The sequence below is a fragment of the Schistocerca nitens genome, chromosome 7 (genome assembly GCF_023898315.1).
Source record: "Schistocerca nitens isolate TAMUIC-IGC-003100 chromosome 7, iqSchNite1.1, whole genome shotgun sequence".
Taxonomy (NCBI): domain Eukaryota; kingdom Metazoa; phylum Arthropoda; class Insecta; order Orthoptera; family Acrididae; genus Schistocerca; species Schistocerca nitens.
The window spans coordinates 352,023,497-352,042,511 of record NC_064620.1 but is presented as its reverse complement, the minus strand read 5'-3'; the positions used below and the strand labels follow the sequence as shown (position 1 = coordinate 352,042,511).

Sequence of the window (19,015 nt, the reverse complement as noted above, 5' to 3'; positions counted from 1 at the left end):
CGTCGGATTATTAATGGAACTTTTTAATAACTAACTGTATTTTTACTAAATTTTCAAACATCCTTTTCACCTCAAATTTTCCTGTATTCATGGTGTCTTCGCAAGAGTGCTAGATAATGGTCGTCGACTGAAACTTGTCGCAGAATAAAGAATAAATGAAGAAGCAGCTGTGTTGTTGCATGACGTCATTTCTACAAAAAGTTTTCGTGTTTAAGCGTCGCCTAGCAGGTGGCGACACACAGTGATAACATCCACTCGGTTTACTAACGATCTCTGGCATCAAACCCTTATCGACTTATTGAATGGCTCCCCCAGAAGCTGCGCGAGTGTAGCCCTGCACGCCACTGCACGCTCAGGTCCCAGGCCGGCGGTTCCTCGGTGTTCCGCCGCCGTCGCGCGACCCATTGTTCGCGACTTATCCCGTCGTTCGATGGCCCTCGGGGCGGACGCGGGTGCCTTCAGAGGCGCTGAGCCGCTCTCTGGCAACGCCCTGTTCAACTGCCTCGCTGCTCCCTGCTGCAAGGCACAGGAAACGGCGCGCGACCGATTACTCGGACATCGCAGCGACTCACTACACGGCGGTGCTGGTGAAGGCCGTTACTACCCACGTAACGACATGCTGTTACAGTTTACACCCGTATATGTTACAGACGTATGCCAGCGTATTTACCAGCAGAACTCTCTCTCTCTTTTCTAGCCTTTGTCCCATCATGTTCTACCGGTTCCCTGCATATTTTGCAATTGCTGGTAAGCCGATAGTCTGAAGTGTGAACTACGAATGGACAACCGGATTTTGATTGTACAGGTTTTTTCACCTGCGATTAAACTCGATGTTAAAACTGCTCCAAATAACCTGTTTCGAAATATCACCTCCCGATTTCTTACTGCTATTCCATTCTGCAATAAATCTTCACACCATACAAAGACTGAAAAATTCTACGACTCCCTCAGACTTTCGCACTGTATCCAGAATGAGATTTTCACTCTGCAGCGGAGTGTGCGCTGATATGAAACTTCATGGCAGATTAAAACTGTATGCCAGGCCGAGACTCGAACTCGGGACCTTTGCCTTTCGCGGGCAAGTGCTCTACCAACTGAGCTACCCAAGCACGACTCACGCCCCGTCCTCACAGCTTTACTTCTGCCAGTACCTCGTCTCCTTCCTTCCAAACTTTACAGAAGCTCTTGCCCACGAAAGGCAAAGGTCCCGAGTTCGAGTCTCGGCCTGGCACACAGTTTTAATCTGCCAGGAAGTTTCGCACTGTATATTTGGATGGTGATGATGATGATGTTTGGTATGTGGGACGCTCAACTGCACGGTTATCAGCGCCCGTACAAATTCCTAACCATTGCTCAGCCCAATTTCGCCACTTTCATGAATGATGATGAAATGATGAGGACAACACAAACACCCAGTCATCTCGAGGCAGGGGAAAATCCCTGACCCCGCCGGGAATCGAACCCGGGACCCCGGACTCAGGAAGCGGGAACGCGACCGCGAGACCACGAGCTGCGGACTGTATATTTGGAGATACGAAGAATCGAAATTTCAGATAAATTGTGTAAATGGAAGAAAATTTTGTGTACTGTTCGCTGCTTTTTTTTCTCGAAAAGTAAAAATGGCTTGAATACTACAAAAATTACCATTATTCTGCTATTCTTTCAAATTTTTTGAAACTCTGCTCAATAAAAATGTCGTAATCGAGAACCATACAACTATTTCGCCATTACGAATGATCAGTGCTAATGGGTGAAAAATGAGTTCGTATTATATGTTCCATTTACAAGGGCCACAAGTAAAGGCTTAGATGTAGAATTTTGCTATAAATGTGAATGAACAGCTAAGTTTTAATTTACTGCTGCTGCCTTCATTTCATTTCTTTTTTGCGCTTTCATAGAAATGACAAGCAAATAGTAACCTACTGTGTAAAATTTGTAGCGGTCTCCCTCTACATCTACATCTACATGGATACTCTGCAAATCACATTTAAGTGCCTGGTAGAGGGTTCATCGAACCTCTATTTCTTGAAAATGGAAAACCATTTTGCAGTAAAATATATTTATTCACGTTGTAGTAGGAATCTGAATACAACTGATTTTTTGATAACAGAACTAAAAATGCTCTTACAAAATATTCAAATGACCAAGTAGAATAGTAGGGAAAATAGTACATTTATCAGGCCAAATTACTTGACACTAGTCAAAATTTCAGTAACGGATCAATTCATTGGCCAATATTTACTGTCTGTTCTGCTCACAAATGCTCTTTCTATAATGTGTTGCTGTGTAAGTCCTTTCCTTTCGTAAGAAACAATACCATTCAGAGACGATACCAGTATTTCAGAACCCACAGAATTTCCTACTAATGATCCAAGTATTTTAGGTGACGAACAACAGACCTGAGATACTCCTACCCTGCTTCCAAAAAACAAAATGACCATGTCGGCTGGGTAGTAGGGGACAGCAAGTACATCAGCAACTCAGAAATGCTGCACCGATTCTTTTGCAAGTGTTTGTTCCTCATTTATAGCTGTCAGAGTTGTTATTAAATTTGTACTGTTGCTTTTTCCATTTTCTACAATTTCTCAATATTTTAAACCAATTGAAACTTAACGCATGAAAATTACTAGTTTTTTTAAGAAACCGAAAAGTTTAGTAGCCCTGTTATGATAAACTGACATACTGGTTTCATCACAGATGTTAGTCAAAATTAAGAGAATCCTTTTATAAGCGAGACCTAATAAACACCGAAAAACGCCAGTTATTCAGATCTAAAACAACGGTATCGGTTTTGAGCGGCCAGCTTTCCCCATCCCTAGCGGGCACCGAACCACCTTCCGAGCACTGTCGGTCGGAACGCGCAGACAGCAGGTTGGAGCGGTGCCCACAGGCTGAGAGCAGAGTGCGAGTCGAGTGTGGTTCCTGCAGCGTACGGGAGACGAAATGGTAGTCACTGGTCCGTTATTGCGCCCTCTCTACTTACCGAGTGCGTTGGCCCTGAAATGGTCCCTTTCCAGCTCCATCCACCTTGGCGTCCATGTCAGCGTCTGAACACATTATTGAGATGCAGTTGTGGCATAGGAACGTTACATGTTCACGATGCAATTAAATGAACAAGAAACTATAAGCTGGGTATATGACACAGAGAATCTTATATGAGATATCTTGGCTACCACAAATAATTTTTTCTCCCGAAGGAAAATGAAAAATGTGTCACTCAAATGTTGTTTAGCCACCAGGGATACATTAATCAACATGACTGCCTTTCTGCTCAGTTCGCTGGTTAAATGAACATTTACCTCTATGCCACTCAGACCACCTTACGGTTTGTGAGAGCGGATACTTTGTTCTTTGTGTCAGAGCCATATTTTCATGTTCCAGTGCCGAATACACTCTTGGAAATTGAAATAAGAACACCGTGAATTCGTTGTCCCAGGAAGGGGAAACGTTATTGACACAGTCCTGGGGTCAGATACATCACATGATCACACTGACAGAACCACAGGCACATAGACACAGGCAACAGAGCATGCACAATGTCGGCACTAGTACAGTGTATATCCACCTTTCGCAGCAATGCAGGCTGCTATTCTCCCATGGAGACGATCGTAGAGATGCTGGATGTAGTCCTGTGGAATGGCTTGCCATGCCATTTCCACCTGGCGCCTCAGTTGGACCAGCGTTCGTGCTGGACGTGCAGACCGCGTGAGACGACGCTTCATCCAGTCCCAAACATGCTCAATGGGGGACAGATCCGGAGATCTTGCTGGCCAGGGTAGTTGGCTCAAATGGTTCAAATGGCTCTGAGCACTATGGGACTCAACTGCTGAGGTCATTAGTCCCCTAGAACTTAGAACTAGTTAAACCTAACTAACCTAAGGACATCACAAACATCCATGCCCGAGGCAGGATTCGAACCTGCGACCGTAGCGGTCTTGCGGTTCCAGACTGCAGCGCCTTTAACCGCACGGCCACTTCGGCCGGCCAGGGTAGTTGACTTACACCTTCTAGAGCACGTTGGGTGGCACGGGATACATGCGGACGTGCATTGTCCTGTTGGAACAGCAAGTTTCCTTGCCGGTCTAGGAATGGTAGAACGATGGGTTCGATGACGGTTTGGATGTACCGTGCACTATTCAGTGCCCCTCGACGATCACCAGTGGTGTACGGCCAGTGTAGGAGATCGCTCCCCACACCATGATGCCGGGTGTTGGCCCTGTGTGCCTCGGTCGTATGCGGTCCTGATTGTGGCGCTCACCTGCACGGCGCCAAACACGCATACGACCATCATTGGCACCAAGGCAGAAGCGACTCTCATCGCTGAAGACGACACGTCTCAATTCGTCCCTCCATTTACGCCTGTCGCGACACCACTGGAGGCGGGCTGCACGATGTTGGGGCGTGAGCGGAAGACGGCCTAACGGTGTGCGGGACCGTAGCCCAGCTTCATGGAGCCGGTTGCGAATGGTCCTCGCCGATACCCCAGGAGCAACAGTGTCCCTAATTTGCTGGGAAGTGGCGGTGCGGTCCCCTACGGCACTGCGTAGGATCCTACGGTCTTGGCGTGCATCCGTGCGTCGCTGCGGTCCGGTCCCAGGTCGACGGGCACGTGCACCTTCCGCCGACCACTGGCGACAACATCGATGTACTGTGGAGACCTCACGCCCCACGTGTTGAGCAATTCGGCGGTACGCCCACCCGGCCTCCCGCATGCCCACTATACGCCCTCGCTCAAAGTCCGTCAACTGCACATACGGTTCACGTCCACGCTGTCGCGGCATGCTACCAGTGTTAAAGACTGCGATGGAGCTCCGTATGCCACGGCAAACTGGCTGACACTGACGGCGGCGGTGCACAAATGCTGCGCAGCTAGCGCCATTCGACGGCCAACACCGCGGTTCCTGGTGTGTCCGCTGTGCCGTGCGTGTGATCATTGCTTGTACAGCCCTCTCGCAGTGTCCGGAGCAAGTATGGTGGGTCTGACACACCGGTGTCAATGTGTTCTTTTTTCCATTTCCAGGAGTGTAGTTGGCGGGAAGAATGGTTGCTGGTAAGTCGAATTTCTCCAAATGTTTCTTCACGGTCTTTCCGCGAGGTGTTCCTGTGAGGAAGAAATGTAGTGATTGATCCTTCTAGGAATGTATGCTCTCCGAATTTTAACAGTTACGCATACCATGATGCAGAGCGCCTCTCTTGCAGCGTCTGCCAATCGAGTTGGCTGAGCATCTCTGTGACGCTTTCGCGTTTGCTACACGAACCTGTAACGAAATGTGGTGCTCTGATGTTGTGAAGGTAGTGGTGCTCTTCTTTGGACCTTCTCTGTTCTACGTTTCATTCCTGTCTAGTACGGATCCCAGACACATGAGAAGTTTTGTTGTTCGAACGAGGGCTTTGTGCACCCTCATTTGTGGGTGGGCCACCTTTCCAGAGCATTCTTCCAATTAATTTCAACCTGGGGTATTTTTATGGTCCTGCCACTTTAAATCGTTTCGTAGTTATATCTTACGTATGAGACTGCTTCCAGTGATAATGGGTATTTCTGCCTCCTTATGCGCAGTAGGCCAATAACTGCACAAAACGCCAAACGCCTGCAGGTATTTCTACATTCTCTTCGATGTTCTAGTGTTCCGACTCATTTGTTTTTAATCGTATCGTGAACTACATTCTTTCTCATGGACTCACTCATCGTCAATTCAAAAAATTTTTGATTTCCTTTGAAAAGGAGTATCCAGATATTCCCTACCACGCTGAGGTGCGCTGGCTGAGCAAAGGGAAAGTGATTTCCCGAATTTTTCGACTACGTCACACTGTGGCTCAGTTTTTGGAGAGTAAAGGACGAAAGGACGTCCGGAGCCACTTTTCCATGTCCGTGAATGGGTAGCTGATTTAGGATTTTTAGTAGACATTATGGCTCTCCTAAATGATTTAAGTCTTAAACTCCAGAAAGAAAACAATCTCATTAACGATATGATCAGCAAAATAAACGCTTTCCAGTATAAACTGAAGCCCCTCAAAAACAAACTTTCAGAGAAAAATACGCAACACTTTCTTGAACTAGGTAAGCGACATATAAATTGTACCTTTATTAAAACATCCTGGTTTTTATAACCGCTCAAATCAAAACGGTACTATGTTCTTGTTTGACAGCATCTGTGCACGAAGGAGCGCGCTTTGAAAAATACGTCGAGATGCTACAATCCCTTGAAAATGCGTTTAACGACCGATTCCAGGTAATGTACCGGTATTAGACATATAGCCAAATAAAGGAGATTGCGTTACATGTGCAAGTGTAACATTACATGAAAACCAATAGTAGAGGTAAAGGTGGATAAATGGGCCCCCACTTTGTTTTTTTTAATATAACACCTTTTATTTTTAGTATAATCACCTGAAATTAACATAAAACATTTCTCTAGTATGTCCTGCAAATAGTTACGACATGTTTTGGTTCAACATTTTAATATTTAAAACAAAATTTAATTTTTCCTGATAGTCTGCATTTTGTTACGTCAAGAATTTGTGCTGGTAATATGGGCCCCAAGGTAGTTTGAAATAAAAAGAAACAAAAATTTGAAAAAATAACTTTATTTAATTTTTGTGTATAATGAAAGAAAGATTTACTCTGAACATTGTTAATTAGTCTACTGGTGGGATGATTTTCACAGCCTATGCCTAGTCTATTCACGATAGTCACACACACAAGCATCTTTTTACACGTTACAAGTGATCCCCTTTCAGCTGAAGATAATGCACCAACTTGCCTTTTTCCCCTCAGGCCGATGACACGAGAAATTTTTCTTTGAACGACACTAAGACCTGAATCGTCTGCCAGCCGGGGTGGTCGAGCGGTTCTAGGCGCTACAGTCTAGAACCGCGTGACCTCTACGGTCGCGGGCTCGAATCCTGCCTCGGGCATGGATGTGTGTGATGTCCTTAGGTTGGTTAGGTTTAAGTAGTTCTAAGTTATAGGGGACTGATGACCTCAGCAGTTAAGTCCCATAGTGCTCAGAGCCATTTTTTGACTCGTCTACATTAAAAACTCTGGCCGCAGGATATTTTTAGTTACTGAACGCAGCTTCAAGTAAACTGAAGAAATTGTCGACAACTTGTTTATTAAATCCATTAGCACATGAAATCGAAGTTGCGGATGGCTTCAAAATAGACACAATATTTTTGTGCCGTGACATAAATTGGTCAAACCAAGTTCGACCAGAAACTTCGCCCTTTACGAATGGATGAGGGATTTTATTTCTTGTACAAAGCGGGTAGGCCATGCGCCTGACGTCACTTCTGGTAAGGCTGTAGAACTTGGATTCCATAATGAGAAGATATTTAACCAGTTCGTCCTCAAGTCCCTGTGGTAAAACCGGTGGACGGCCCAGTTTAATATTAACTATTTCTTCGACCGGTTTATCGATTCGTGAAAGCCTTTAGAGTGTAGAACGAGGGACAGAGTACACTTTAACCGCTTTTTTCAACCCCATTTTTTTCTCTTTAATAGCTACAATAGCATTTGACATATTTGCTTTGTCCCACGATTGCCGTTTTGATTTTTTTGGTGGTACAAGATGTCTTCGAGGCATCTGAAACATAAAGAGCAGCAATATTTGTAAATGGTCCCATGAAATCTAATTGATTTTACGGGGCCCATAATACCAGCAGCAAAAGAGGCCCATATATCCACCCTCGACATCTTGGGAAAAACGATTTTGCCTACGGTTAGTTTGGTTCGCAACCGACGTTAATTAATGTAAAACGGCATCCCAGCAACAAGCCAAATACGTTTCTTACCTTAGTTTTAGTAATAACATGTTAGAAATTTGAGTTTTATTCAAATAAACACTAACCTTTCAAACTTTTGATGACAGCGAAAAAATTCATAGCACAACAACTCACAAACCATGACAGCTATTACGTCTGCACACACTACAGTGAAGTTTGGCAACTAGTTCTAGTAGTTCATGTGCTTTCCGCTAGAATTCGTTTCCTGTACTTCCAAATATGTAGGGGGCCCATAATACCAGCAGGGGGCCATTTTTCCACCTTTGTCTCTGCACATTACATGTTTATTAAAATCTATCGCTACTACGAAACAACGGTGTACATTACTTTCATTTATTAACATTGGCTTTGTTATTGTTTCAGGAAATTACCTGCCTACAGCCAATTCTCGATGTTTTTGTGAAACCTGTTTCGATGGATATTGAAAGTGCGCCTTCAGATTTACATTTCGAAATAATTGATTTGCCAAGCGATGTTCACCGAAAGGATGTGTTTTACAATACAAAATGTTTGCTCCAATTCTACCAGAATTTGCCCAAGGAAGAATTTCCCAAGTTACACAGAGAAGCAGCGAAGATTATTTCTGTGTTTGGTTCCACTTGTGTATGTGAAAAGTTTTTTTCTTTTTTGTCTTGTACAAAAACTAGATTGCGTGCGAGTATTTCTAATTGTAATTTAAAAAATTCTCTCAGAATTGCTGTCAGCCAATCTCTTGTTCCAGATCTTAGTGGCATAATTGCAAATAAAATAAAGAGCACAAAGGAAGATACATTTGTGTTGAAACCAAATTTAAAATTGTTACCATTACAGTTATTATATAAATCTCTTTTGTACCGGTAGACCAAACTAAGCTCTCCACCTAGTGTACATTAGTATTTGGCAATGAGGAAGACAACAGGGTAAAAGCTTTGAAACAGGTGGAGGCAGGCGGCGCGAGCGACACAAGCTGAGGAAGTGAGGGGCAGCGCTGTTGCGCAAAGCCGAGGAGTGGGGGGGGGGGGGGGGGGTGGGGTCTGCACCGTCGTCAACACAGCGCAGCCGTCTTCTGCACTCTGCACTGTGCGATGCACCGGTGCATGCACCTTGTGCGGCCCTGGTCTATATTAAATGAGCTATGCCACATTTGTTGGGAGATGTAATGTTCCGATAACACTCCCTTGGGTTACACCAGAAACTGCTATTACGTCTGAATATGACTCTCCGTAATGAATGAAATACCTCCTTGGTACTGCGAGGTTTAAAGCTCCTTATACTAATGTACACAGACTGCAACCGTTTCTAATTACGTATTCGCAAGCTCCATTGAAAGATCGCTGCTGTTAACTAACACTTGCCGTTACGCATTCAAAAGAAAAAGGGCTGCAATCTCTATCCCACATGAGGTTGGAAAACTAAGATACATACTACACACAGACCATTTATAGGTACTTGCTTGGATTTGAAACTTTTCCGTCCTCTAGAGTTGTAATCCTTGATTCTGTCAATGGACTTACTATAAACGTAATTTCCTCCTCATAATTTACAGTGCTCGTAATCTCACAAACTAAGATTTCAGCTCTCTCTCTCTCTCTCTCTCTCTCTCTCTCTCTCTCTCTCTCTGTGTGTGTGTGTGTGTGTGTGTGTGTGTGTGTGTGTGTGTATCACGAGCAGAGAAAATCCCCGATCCGGCCTGGAATCGAACCCGGGCAGCCTGATACAAAGTCAGCAATGTTAACCATAAGACCATGAGCAGCATCCGCTTTTAATGCAAATACTTCAAACTATTTTAACTTAAAAACTTACAAGTTATTAATGACACTGTCCTTCTAAAGCAGTGATTGAGAAGGAAGCGAGATAGGGCTGCAGCCTCTCAGATGTTATTCAATTGTAATTTCAGCAAGCAGTAAAGAAGCAAAGAAACATTTGAAGTAGGAATTATAGTACAGGGAGAAGAAACAAAAACTTTGAGGATTGCTTATGACATTGTACCTCTATCAGAGACAGCAAAGCACTTAAGAGAGCAGTTGAACGCAATGGACAGATTCTTGAAGGGAGGGTATAAGACGGATACCAATAAAAGGAAAACAGTGATATTGGAATGAAGAAAAATTGAATCATGTGACGCTGATGAATTAGATTACGAATAACGTATATTGGAACGACCACTTTGTGGGAAAATCAAACCAAAGACTGCTATTTATAGGCAGAACAACACTTAGCAAACGCAACAAGTCTACTGAAAAGACTGCTTACAGTACGCTTAACCGCCTCTACGGAGTGGGACCCGTATTACATAGGATTGACGGAGGACATCGAAAAAGTTCAAAGGAGGTCAGTTCGTTTTGTATCATTACGAAATAGTGGAGAGAGTGCCACGGATGCAATACGAGAATTCGAGAGGCAACCATTAAAACGAAGAGGTTTTTCGTTGCAGCAGGCCTTCTCACAAAATTACTATCACAAAATTTCTCCTCAGAGTGGGAAAAAGTTTTTGATGCCCACATACATAAAACGAGAGAAGAATCAGCGCTCGAATGGAAAGATTAAGTATTCGCATTTGTCTCGCACTGTTCAAGGGCAGAACACTAGGGAAATAGCTTGTAAGTATTTCGGTGAACCCTCTGCCATGAACTTAACTGAACTGTAGAGTAATGATGTAGATGCAAAAGACCGACACTTAAAGTAATAGATACGTTTTGCTATTTGGGCAACAGAATAACTGATGGTTAACGAAGTAGAGAGGATATAAACTGTAGGCTGGCAATGGCAAGGAAAGCGTTTCTGAAAAAGAGAGATCTGTTGACATCGAGTATAGATTTAAATGATAGCAAGTCTGTGTGGAAGTGAAACGTGGACGATAAACAGGTGAGGCAAGAAGAAAATGGTTCAAATGGCTCTGAGCACTATTGGACTGAACTTCTGAAGTCATCAGCCCCCTACAACTTAGAACTACTTAAACCTAACTAACCTAAGGACATCACACATATCCATGCCCGAGGCAGGATTCGAACCTGCGACCGTAACGTTCGCGCGGTTCCAGACTGTAGCGCCTAGAACCGCTCGGCCACTTCGGCCAGCCAGGGGCAAGAAGAGATTAGCTTTTCAAATGCGATGCACCTGAAGAACACAGATAATTAAATGGGTTGATCGGGTAACTAGTGAGAAGTTAATGAACCATACTGAGGAAAAAGAGAAGTGCCGGCCCGAGTGGCCGAGCGGTTCTAGGCGCTACAGTCTGGGACCACGCACCGCTACGGTCGCAGGTTCGAATCCTGCCTCGGGCATGGATGTGTGTGACGTCCTTAGGTTGGTTAGGTTTAAGTAGTTCTAAGTTCTAGGGGACTGATGACCTCAGAAGTTAAGTCCCATAGTGCTCAGAGCCATTTGAACCATTTGAAAAAGAGATGTTTTACATAACTAAAAGAAGCGATCGACTGATACGACACAGTCTGAAGCATCAAGGAGTAATCCGTTTGGTAGTGGATGGAAGAAGATGGAAAAGGTTGCAGAGGCAGACATAGACATGAATATAGTTAACATATTCAACTGGATTTAGGTTGCCATAGTTATTCAGAGATAAAGAGCCTCACTCAATGGACTACCATGGAGATCTGTGTCAAACAGCCTTTGGACTGAAGACACTAACAATTGCAGGAAATATTGGAAGATGAGCACCAATTCACTAGGATTGCAGAATAAACATGCAGATGCAGATGTAGATGTAGAAAAGAAACACATAAAGTAAGAGATAGTTTTGCTATCTGGGCAGCAAAATTACTGAAGATATCCGTGATGAAGCCTAATAAGGGGTTGGCGCAAGCGACACACAGAATGTAGGAATCCGACAAAAGAGAATCAGACAGTGACTGGGTGGATCCTGCAATAGTCTTGATAGGGACATGTAGTATGCCATTGGTGGTGTCTTGGAAAAGATACTCAAACTGATGGTGCAATTGTGCATCCCGTGCAGCTGTTGCGGCGTCATGATTTCCCTCATCTGCATACTTCATAGAGCTGCTAGGCCTATTAGCATGGGGCTTGAGAAGGCACCGTTGACGGGGGATATGGCTCGTATAGCAGTGGTGGCAAGTGAGTCTCTCTGTAGATTGGGTTTCAGTAGATATGGCCTGCACCTCAATACCTCAATATGTAAAGAAATGTGTAAGCAAAGCCTATAGGTGACTGTAGCGGGGGGTGGGCTGGGGTGGAGTGGGGTGGGGAAGAGAATCACTCAAGGGGAAATTCCTTTAGTAATTAGTGTTAAAGCTGCATCTTGTTTGGTTGAAGCCCGCTTATAGGTATCCCATCTTGAAGGAAGTCTGACAAAGGATCCACTTACAAAAAGGGTCAGGTGTCAAAGTAATGAAGGGGTTAGTAAATTTCATCAAAATATAAGAGGTGTTACAGATAAAGTTAGTGACCTGCTTACAGACGTTGACTCTGACGTTGTTGGTGTATCAAAGCACCATTCAAACAATATGACAAATCAAAAGCTTCCTATACTGGAGGACAGGTTAGTTGACTATTTTACAAGGAGCTCTTACCGCAGCGGGCGAGTGGACATGTACATGAAAAACGGCATTACAGTTCAATCTATTGACGTATTAAACCACTGCACCAAAAACGTCATTGAGTAATGTGCAGGAACAATTAAATTTAATGAAACTAAACGTTTGATTATGGTTATCTCTCGAACTGTGAGTTGAGCACATTTATGTTAGAGGTAGGGAGTGTTATTGGTTCACTTTATAGAAAGTACCAAAAATTAGTCGTAAGTGTAGATTAATATTAATTTTGTAAGTGAATGTGCAAGAAAAAGAATGTTGCAGGATCTAAGTACATGTCATCTGATTGGAACTGTATTGTTTCCAGACCGAGTGCGAGGGAATAATATTACAACTACAGACAACATTTTCGTTCATTCGTTGTTAGTAGAGGGACATTCCTTTGAGAAGAGGATACATGGCTTTTCAGACAATCGTGCACAAAATTCTAAAAGGTATTTGTGTGTACGCTGCTCACACACACACACACACACACACACACACACACACACACACACACAGGCACACACACTATTCAGAAACCTTGAAACAGTCGCAATAGAGTTTTTTTTTTAATCTAGTTAAGGTACAAGAGAGGTTGGCTGTTTATAGTGGTCAGAACATGGACGATACATTCTGTACTTTCATCAACACATTTATCATACTCGTTGAAAGTTGCTTTCCTTTACAATGTTTAAAACAAGGTATTATCAGTAACAAGCAACATGAGTGGCTGACAAGCGTGACAAGGATATCATGTAGAACAATTTGAGATTTACATCAAAACGACACACAGTCGAGGTGCAGTTGCCCAATAGAAACAGTACTGTTTCGTAGAAATGTCATTAGGAAAGTACGAATCCTTTTCTTTCGCTTGCGCCATAGTCCCGCAGCGATCGCAGGGTCGGCGTGGTTACAATGGATTTGGCAGCGTTAGCGTTAGGGGTGGCCGGATGCCCTTCCTGCCGCCACCCGGTACCTCCAGGACGGGATCAGTGTACCCCAACTGTCTGCGTCGAGTGTAAATCGTGAAATAGAACGTGTTGCAGATGAATGCGACACGTGTAACTGAGGCGGAACGTGGGGACTAGCCCAGTATTCACCTAGTGGGATGTGGAAAACCGCGTAAAAACTACATCCAGGCTGGCCGGCACACCACCCCTCGTCGTTAATCCGCCGGGCGGATTCGATCCGGGGCCGGCGCGATTAGGAAAGTAAGAATGTGATACGCAAATCAAACATCTAATTCTTACAATAAAATTAAAACCACATAATCAATTACGAAGAAAGTGCCTGGTCAACAGCAGAACGTCGTGGATATAAAGTCTGTATGCAATAAAACTGTTTTTGTTACTGATAAGTCAGATAATTGTACAGTATTTGACAATAACTTTAATAACATAGCAAGGGGAATTAAATAATACATGATTTGCACGGGGCGTCACATAACTCTCATAGAAAATTGCTTTGAAGTACTGCATCCTGAAATACGCTAACATGATACAGGGTAGTGACAAGGGAGATGTGAAACAATAGTTAAATTACTGTAGACTCTCATGGACGTGATGGGCAGTCTAGCAGAATACTAAAGCAGTGTGCAGCATATGATAGCCCTGCAGTTAACCACATATGTAATTTTTCGGTTAGGAATGGTCCGTAACCTGAACCATGAAAGTGCTCAATAGGGAAACTACCTTAGAAGAAAGGGGAAAGTGATAACGTATACAATTTTAGACTTATTAATACGCTACCAATGTATGCGTAAGTTATTGAGAAGATTATATATACACTAAAGAGCCAGAGAAACTGATATAGGTATGCGTATTCAAATACAGAGATATGTGAACAGGCAGAATACGGCGCTGCGCTCGGCCGCGCCTATATAAGACAACAAGTGTTTGGCGCAGTTGTTAGATCGGTTACTGCTTCTACAGTGGCAAGTTATCAAGATATAAGTGAGTTCGAACGTGGTGTTATCGTCGGCGCACGAGGGATGGGACCCAGCGTCTCCGAGGTAGCGATGAATTGGGATTTTCCCGTACAACCATTTCACGAGTCTACCGTGAATATCAGGAATCCGTTAAAACATTAAATCTCCGACATCGCTGCGGCCGGAAAAAGATCCTGAAAGACGACTGAAAAGAATCATTCAACGTGATAGAAATCGAACCCTTCCTCAAATTGCTGCAGATTTCAATGCTGGGACATCAACAAGTGTCAGAATACGGACCATTCAACGAAACATCATCGATGTGGGTGTTCGGAAACAAAGGCTCACACGTATACCCTTGACGATTGCACGACACAATGCTTTACGCCTCACCTGGGCCCGTTAACACCGACACTGATGACTAGAAATATGTTGCCTGGTCGGACGACTCTGGTTTCAAATTGTATCGAGTGGATAGACGTGCATGGGTATGGAGTCAGCCTCATGAATCCATGAACCCTGCATGTCAGCATGGAACTGTTCAAGCTGGTGGAGAGTCTGTGATGGTGTGGGGGGTGTGCAGTTGGAGCGATGTGGGACCCCCGATACTTTTAGATACGACTCTGACGGTTGACACGTATGCATCCTGTCTGATCGCCTGCATCCATTCATGTTCATTGTGCATTTCGACGGACTTGGGCTCGTTGCGACACCCCAATCGTCCAGAACTTCTACAGGGTGGCTCGAGGAACACTCTTCTGTGTTTACAAACTTCCACTGGCCACCAAACTCCCTAGACATGAACGTTATTCAGTATATCTGGGATGCCTGGCAACTTGCTCTTCAGAAGAGATCTCCAAACTATCGTACTCTTACGGATTTATGGACAACCCTGCAGGATTCCTGGTGTCATTTCTGTTCAACACTACTTCAGACATTATTCGAATCTATGCCACATCGTATTGCGGCATTTCTGCGTGCTCACGGGGGACCTACGTGATATTAGGCAGGTGTACCGCTTTTTTTGGCTCTTCAGTGTCTAAGGGTAATTAGTAATTTCAGTCCTCATAATTTGTTGTCGAACGCACAGTCTGAGTTTGGAAGTGATTTGACGATTGGAATTGTGAAGTTCCTTTCCTCTGTGAGGTACTGGACGGACTATACAGTAAATTTTGAATTAACTAAGATGTTTGATGGTGTTGGTCACTAAATATAGCTGGACAATTATGCAGTTGGAGTAGTAGCTGTTAATTAGTTTGTGTCATACGTTGACGTCATTCTCCAGAGTAATGGGAACGTCTCCGGCGTTGAGTCTGACTGGGGCACAGTTAGGTGGGGGTGCTTCAGACGTCAGTGTTCCTTATAAATACATTCAATACATCAGGTCATAAAGGGCAACGTGGTGAATTCCTTGACGTTTCCAAGTAGTTTTTATCGTTTCTAGTTGCCGAATTACAACACCTACTTTTTTTGTAGTGGGACTGTGTACTTCTTATGTGGCATTTGGAAGAAGTTTCTAAGAGAAAGTCAACAACATAATATTTATGTGACTTGATGTAATAGTAGCATGATAACAACGCCACAAACCACTGTCCCGCCGTCAGGAGAAGGGGTTACACAAACCTCCGCACTGTCATACGAAATGAATGCAAACGCGTAACTTAAGAGCTGTACGTGTGCTGTCATACCAAGTGGTCAAAATGTTGAAAAAAAGCATTGCTACACCCTGTAAAGTGATCCTGTAGAAACAATACTGCACGGTGTTTTTCGCCTCACATTCCAATATTGTAAGGCATTCTATGCCTTCGGGAGCCCTCGATGTTTACTGATACTCCTCTTATTTTAATTTTCGACACAGACAAAAGTAAGGAAGTGTCAAGGTTGGTGAGTGTGCATACCATTTTCCGTTTCCTGAACGACTGTTCCAATGCTCTCCAAATGTTGTCTTATGTCGGTCTATCATTACATATGCAGAATAGGAGTGAAACCCGTCAAGTTGGTACCACACTGATTGTCTTCTGTCCAAAGGGATATCTTCCAACAACCGCGGCAACAGTATATCGTAGGAACTTTAGGTACTTGTATGTGTTTAGATTCCCATCAATAAAGACGGGTCTAGTAATGCGGGTCCTGAAGAACACACCACCAAATTTTGATAGAACGAGAACGTTGTTTATATCCACTTCTTTGCGTTAACTGAAGATCAGTGCGTATTGCAAAGTTTGACGTGCCCATGGTTTGTGAACGTTATTTCCACCTTAACAGGACATTACACAGATATGCAGCGTCACTTTGCACTTTTCGTACATAACAATCGCAGAACTGTAATCAGTTCTGAAGACACTGCCATTAAGCTGTAGAGGCAGCGAAATGTGACGAGGATGAAATGCGATGGAATACAGTGTTTCCAGAACACTTCGTTTGGCTCATCCCTTCTTACTCCCGTGATGTCACTAAGTGATATTTGCATTGTGTGTTACTGCTGGTAAAATGGTAATTTCATTTCTTTCAGTAGTTGCTCTTCTGTTTCCTTGGAGTACTTTATTCTCCACACTTGCAGTTTCTAGAACTTTGATGTTGTAAAGACTGAGCGTGACTGCATGGCACGATCTGGATACCATGCAGCATATAATCGCACCACTGAGTTAATATCTTGGCGACATTCGCCGTAAACGATATTCACTTTATCGATTGTCTTATAAACTGTGAATGTCTTAATAGCTTCAGGAGCAAGTTGCCTAATTGTTACAACAGCAGAACGCAGGATGATGGGATTTTGGCGCCCATGTAAACACAAGCACCCTACCTGAGTTACATATTTGCCTACTTTTGGTGAAAGAGGGCAATCGTTTATGGAACCTCTTCTCCTGACAGCGGGACAATGGTTTGCTGTGCTGTTATCCTGATGCTGTTTGATGTCTCATACGTGTGATGTCGATGAAGAGCTCTCCCTGCAACGCCACAGAAAAAGCAAATGGTTCCACTAGAAAAAAAAGTCCATATCGTCATTCAGCAAATATAAACGACAAAAATTACTTGAAAGTGTCAGCAAATTCGCCTTCTTGTTGGCTATAACTTGGTGAAAATCACACCTTCATATATTTATTCATTCTGTATTTATTTGCTGTGGCCTGTCTTAGGTGCCTCATCCTGTATACAAATGATATGCCTTCTGATATGACAGGTGATTCCAAAATATTTCTGTTTGTTGATTACTCTAGCTTGGTAATGAAGAATTTTTAGTGCAACATAGAGTGTGTATTCTAATAGCGCTGATCTAGATGTAAATTCATTGCTTGTAGAAAATAAATCAGCCCGTGGCCTAGTAAAAAAAACTGAGTTATTGCATCAAGCGTCATGAGACGCCCGTTTCGAATAAATGTAACCAACAATAACGAACTAAATGAGAGAGATAAACAAAAAATAACAAAAAAGGGGTAGCGTCCTGGATTAATAGCGTCCTCGGTCCCGGATTCGCGTCCCGCCGCTGCTTAAATTTTGATTACTACTCAGTACTGGCGGCCAAAGATTTCCGGCATAAGAAGTCACCCTCGTTCTGCCAACGGCCTTGTCAAGGAGGGCGGAAGAGCGGACACTGGTTCAAGGCTCTCTCTTGTCCTAGGAGAGGGAAACTGCACCTAAAGGCGGAAGAATCAGCACTGATGAGCCGCATGAGGATGTAGAAGGCAATGGAAACCATTGCATTAATGACATGTAACGTGAATCCACGGATGTGAAAAGTGTCATGATGATCTCTCCACTGGCAGAAGATTCCGGAATAGTCCCCCATTCGGATCTCCGGGAGGGGATGGCCAAGGAGAAGGTGACCACGAGGAAAAGATGTAATAATCAACGTTATAGGAATCGGGGCGTGGAATGACAGAAGCTTTAACGTGGTAGGCAGGCTAGAATACCTGAAAAGTTCAATGCATATGCTCAAACTAGATATAGCAGGAGTCAGTGAAGTGGAACGGAAAGAAGACAAGGATTTCTGGTTCAAATGGCTCTGAGCACTATGGGACTTAACATCTATGGTCATCAGTCCCCTAGAACTAAGAACTACTTAAACCTAACTAACCTAAGGACATCACACAACACCCAGTCATCACGAGGCAGAGAAAATCCCTGACCCCGTCGGGAATCGAACCCGGGAACCCGGGCGTGGGAATCGAGAACGCTACCGCACGACCACGAGCTGCGGACAAGGATTTCTGGTCAGATGAGTATAGGGTAATACCAACAGCAGCAGAAAATGTTATAATGGAAGTAGGATTCGTTATGAATAGCAAGGCATGGCAGAGAGAGTGTTACTGTGAACAGTTCAGTGACAGGGTTGTTGTTATTAGAATCAACAGCAAACCAACACCAGCAATGATTGTTCAGGTATATACGCAGACGTCGGAAGCTGAAGATGAATAAAGAGAGAAAGTATATGAGGATGTTGAAAGGGTAATGCAGTACGTAAAGGTGGATGAAAATGTAATAGTTCATGGGAGACTGGAATGCCGTTGTAGAGAAAGGAGTAGAAGAAAAGGTTGCAGGAGAATACGGGTTGGGACAAGAAAAAAGAGAGGATAAAGACATGTTTCAGCTGGTAATAGCGAATACTGTGTTCAAGAATCACAGTAGGAGGAGGTATACTTGGAAAAGGCTGGGTGATACGGGAAGATCTCAGATAGATTCCATCATAGTCAGACAGGGGTTTCGAAATCAGATACTGGATTGTAAGGCGTAACTAGAAGCAGATATAGACTCAGTTCACAATATAGTACTGATAAAG

The 19,015-nt window shown here is 43.7% G+C and overlaps 1 non-coding gene across 1 annotated transcript; it reads right to left on the bottom strand.

Moving 5' to 3' along the window:
- Nucleotides 1-1,035: 1,035 nt before the first annotated feature.
- Nucleotides 1,036-1,110, bottom strand: Trnas-cga (transfer RNA serine (anticodon CGA)). Its single transcript has one exon. It is a non-coding gene; the product is annotated as a tRNA-Ser (tRNA).
- Between the last annotated feature and the right edge of the window lie 17,905 nt (nt 1,111-19,015).